The sequence below is a fragment of the Mixophyes fleayi genome, chromosome 12 (assembly GCF_038048845.1).
Source record: "Mixophyes fleayi isolate aMixFle1 chromosome 12, aMixFle1.hap1, whole genome shotgun sequence".
Taxonomy (NCBI): domain Eukaryota; kingdom Metazoa; phylum Chordata; class Amphibia; order Anura; family Limnodynastidae; genus Mixophyes; species Mixophyes fleayi.
The window spans coordinates 81542226-81547403 of NC_134413.1; positions in this window are offsets into that span (position 1 = coordinate 81542226).

Here is a 5178-nt window from a genome sequence, read left to right on the forward strand (position 1 = left end):
CCTTCCACTATATAACTCTCAGTCTGTGGCTTCCTGCTGCCTCCATTCCCCTCCTCACATCATGTCACTGCCCCTGTCACATGCAGCCCTGTACTCACTAACACATCCCTCATCTCCTGATATACTCTGTGCTACTGGGGGACCCTGCTCCTTCTACTATATAACTCTCAGTCTGTGGCTTCCTGCTGCCTCCATTCCCCTCCTCACATCATGTCACTGCCCCTGTCACATGCAGCCCTGTCCTCACTAACACATCACTAATCTCCTGATATACTCTGTGCTGCTGTGAGACCCTGCTCCTTCCACTATATAACTCTCAGTCTGTGGCTTCCTGCTGCCTCCATTCCCCTCCTCACATCATGTCACTGCCCCTGTCACATGCAGCCCTGTCCTCACTAACACATCACTCATCTCCTGATATACTATGTGCTGCTGTGAGACCCTGCTCCTTCCACTATATAACTCTCAGTCTGTGGCTTCCTGCTGCCTCCATTCCCCTCCTCACATCATGTCAATGCCCCTGTCACATGCAGCCCTGTCCTCACTAACACATCACTCATCTCCTGATATACTCTGTGCTGCTGTGAGACCCTGCTCCTTCCACTATATAACTCTCAGTCTATGGCTTCCTGCTGCCTCCATTCCCCTCCTCACATTATGTCACTACCCCTGTCACATGCAGCCCTGTCCTCACTAACACATCCCTCATCTCCTGATATACTCTGTGCTACTGGGGACCCTGCTCCTTCCACTATATAACTCTCAGTCTGTGGCTTCCTGCTGCCTCCATTCCCCTCCTCACATCATGTCACTGCCCCTGTCACATGCAGCCCTGTCCTCACTAACACATCCCTCATCTCCTGATATACTCTGTGCTACTGGGGGACCCTGCTCCTTCTACTATATAACTCTCAGTCTGTGGCTTCCTGCTGCCTCCATTCCCCTCCTCACATCATGTCACTGCCCCTGTCACATGCAGCCCTGTCTTCACTAACACATCACTCATCTCCTAATATACTCTGTGCTGCTGGGGGACCCTTCTCCTTCCACTATATAACTCTCAGTCTGTGGCTTCCTGCTGCCTCCATTCCCCTCCTCACATCATGTCACTGCCCCTGTCACATGCAGCCCTGTCCTCACTAACACATCACTAATCTCCTGATATACTCTGTGCTGCTGTGAGACCCTGCTCCTTCCACTATATAACTCTCAGTCTGTGGCTTCCTGCTGCCTCCATTCCCCTCCTCACATCATGTCACTGCCCCTGTCACATGCAGCCCTGTCCTCACTAACACATCACTCATCTCCTGATATACTATGTGCTGCTGTGAGACCCTGCTCCTTCCACTATATAACTCTCAGTCTGTGGCTTCCTGCTGCCTCCATTCCCCTCCTCACATCATGTCAATGCCCCTGTCACATGCAGCCCTGTCCTCACTAACACATCACTCATCTCCTGATATACTCTGTGCTGCTGTGAGACCCTGCTCCTTCCACTATATAACTCTCAGTCTATGGCTTCCTGCTGCCTCCATTCCCCTCCTCACATTATGTCACTACCCCTGTCACATGCAGCCCTGTCCTCACTAACACATCCCTCATCTCCTGATATACTCTGTGCTACTGGGGACCCTGCTCCTTCCACTATATAACTCTCAGTCTGTGGCTTCCTGCTGCCTCCATTCCCCTCCTCACATCATGTCACTGCCCCTGTCACATGCAGCCCTGTCCTCACTAACACATCCCTCATCTCCTGATATACTCTGTGCTACTGGGGGACCCTGCTCCTTCTACTATATAACTCTCAGTCTGTGGCTTCCTGCTGCCTCCATTCCCCTCCTCACATCATGTCACTGCCCCTGTCACATGCAGCCCTGTCCTCACTAACACATCACTAATCTCCTGATATACTCTGTGCTGCTGTTAGACCCTTCTCCTTCCACTATATAACTCTCAGTCTGTAGCTTCCTGCTGCCTCCATTCCCCTCCTCACATCATGTCACTGCCCCTGTCACATGCAGCCCTGTCCTCACTAACACATCACTAATCTCCTGATATACTCTGTGCTGCTGTGAGACCCTGCTCCTTCCACTATATAACTCTCAGTCTGTGGCTTCCTGCTGCCTCCATTCCCCTCCTCACATCATGTCACTGCCCCTGTCACATGCAGCCCTGTCCTCACTAACACATCACTCATCTCCTGATATACTCTGTGCTGCTGTGAGACCCTGCTCCTTCCACTATATAACTCTCAGTCTATGGCTTCCTGCTGCCTCCATTCCCCTCCTCACATTATGTCACTACCCCTGTCACATGCAGCCCTGTCCTCACTAACACATCCCTCATCTCCTGATATACTCTGTGCTACTGGGGACCCTGCTCCTTCCACTATATAACTCTCAGTCTGTGGCTTCCTGCTGCCTCCATTCCCCTCCTCACATCATGTCACTGCCCCTGTCACATGCAGCCCTGTCCTCACTAACACATCCCTCATCTCCTGATATACTCTGTGCTACTGGGGGACCCTGCTCCTTCTACTATATAACTCTCAGTCTGTGGCTTCCTGCTGCCTCCATTCCCCTCCTCACATCATGTCACTGCCCCTGTCACATGCAGCCCTGTCCTCACTAACACATCCCTCATCTCCTGATATACTCTGTGCTGCTGGGGGACCCTGCTCCTTCCACTATATAACTCTCAGTCTGTGGCTTCCTGCTGCCTCCATTCCCCTCCTCACATCATGTCACTGCCCCTGTCACATGCAGCCCTGTCCTCACTAACACATCACTCATCTCCTGATATACTCTGTGCTGCTGGGGGACCCTGCTCCTTCCACTATATAACTCTCAGTCTGTAGCTTCCTGCTGCCTCCATTCCCCTCCTCACATCATGTCACTGCCCCTGTCACATGCAGCCCTGTCCTCACTAACACATCACTAATCTCCTGATATACTCTGTGCTGCTGTGAGACCCTGCTCCTTCCACTATATAACTCTCAGTCTGTGGCTTCCTGCTGCCTCCATTCCCCTCCTCACATCATGTCACTGCCCCTGTCACATGCAGCACTGTCCTCACTAACACATCACTCATCTCCTGATATACTCTGTACTGCTGGGGACCCTGCTCCTTCCACTATATAACTCTCAGTCTGTGGCTTCCTGCTGCCTCCATTCCCCTCCTCACATCATGTCACTGCCCCTGTCACATGCAGTACTTAAGATAGTCTGCGCTGCTGTGAACATCCTGATGATATGATTGGCTATCCATTCTATCGATCACCACTTCAAATCTATATGCTCAAATGTGCAGTAGATGCATATAATGGATTTAGTGTAATTATATTTAATAACGTTATATTGATATATACTTTAACAATAATTCCAAGCGCACAACATAACAGATATGAAAATGTAAAGTATAAAATCAAAGCCGTGTTAGGGAAGATGAATAAAACTCCATTTTTTAATAGCCAATAATCTAATTCATTTTCACTTTCATTCTCCCTTAAGAAGCCCCGCTGGGTGCAACGCGTAGGAGTCATTGAATACAAATAACACACCAATATTTGTAAGGATCTTACTTCCATCGATGCCAGATTTTAAAACGTTGAATGCGGTGAGACTACTGAAGATTGCGGTGAGGCTACTGAAGACTCCAGTGGCAAGGAGCAGGTCATATGATCTTTTGACCAGCAGCAGCTGACACCTCTTTCTTGGACAAATTCACTGCACGGATCACTAAAACAGCCGTAGATCCCGAACAGAGGACTGAGCTATTTTTTACTTTTCCTGCCCATCATATTCCATGATTAGAGGGAATCGTAAAAGTGAGTAATGATCCATCACATATGGATGTCTGGATACCGCATACTGGATAACATAATTGACTGTTATATACCAAGTACACTAAGGACAGTGGGCTTAGTTCATTAAGGAAAGTAAGGCAAAAAAATGAGTACGTTTTCTCCTGGACAAACCATGTTACAATGCTAGGGGTGTAAACTAGTTTATTATTTTGCACATAAGATAAATACTGGCTGTTTCCTCATGTAGCACACAAATACTTGATAGCTTTATTTTTACACTGAAGTGTAAAGTTGATCTAGGACATGCCCTACCTCAACTATAAATCTGCTATCATATTTTAAACATACTTGCCAACATTTAAAATGGTTCTTCCGGGAGCTGCCAGGGAGAGGTGGGCGTGTAGGGGGCGGAGTCCCGAAAATCGCGTCATTTTAGCCCCGCCCCCGTAATGTAATGACGCAAATCGCGTCATTTTACAGCGATTTACTTCACTAGGAAGTGGACAGATCAGGGAGATTGCCACACTCTCCCGGGAGTCCGGGAGACTCCCGCGAAATGCGGGAGTCTCCCAGACGTTTCGGGAGAGTTGCCAAGTATGATTTTAAATTTACCTCCCCTTCCAACAGAACATGGTTTTGCCAAGATACAAAGTTACTAATTTTTTTGCTGTACTTTCCTTAATGAATCAGTCACAGTATTTCTCCTGAATAAGAAAGATACATTGCTGTGGAATAAAACCCAGGTACTTGGTTAAGGACTATATATATATATATATATATATATATATATATATATATTGGTTTATATGCTTATATTGCATTTTTACTGTGGATCCGCAAAGATATAAGTGTTTTTATTTGGTTTTAACCAGTGAACCTGAGCACACATTCATTTGTGGTTCTTAATTTAAGCTAAATTAATTGTGCTTGTTAATTTTAGATTATTGGCTAGAGCTAGAGTTTTATTCATCTTCCCTAACACGACTCTGCTTTTATACTTTTCATTTTCATATCTGTTATGTTGTGCGCTTGGAATTACTGTTAAAGTATATTAGTTGAAGAGGTTGGGATTTCCTGTTTAGCAGCACCATACCAGATTAGTACACCATTAGGTGACAGCGCAGTGCTAGTAATTTCCTCTGAGAGACTGCAATATTGATATATGGATGGTTCTGATAAATTATGACAAAGTATTTGTAGTTTCTTTATAAGTATATATATTAGACAGGCAAAGTGGAGAAAATCCCTGTAATTAAAGTCAAACAATAGTAACGTAGGTTTGACCTGAGGATAAACCACATGACACAAATGGATTTTATTTACTGTCAGTATTTTATGTTTCCCCATTAAGCACACAATAACAGGCTCACCAG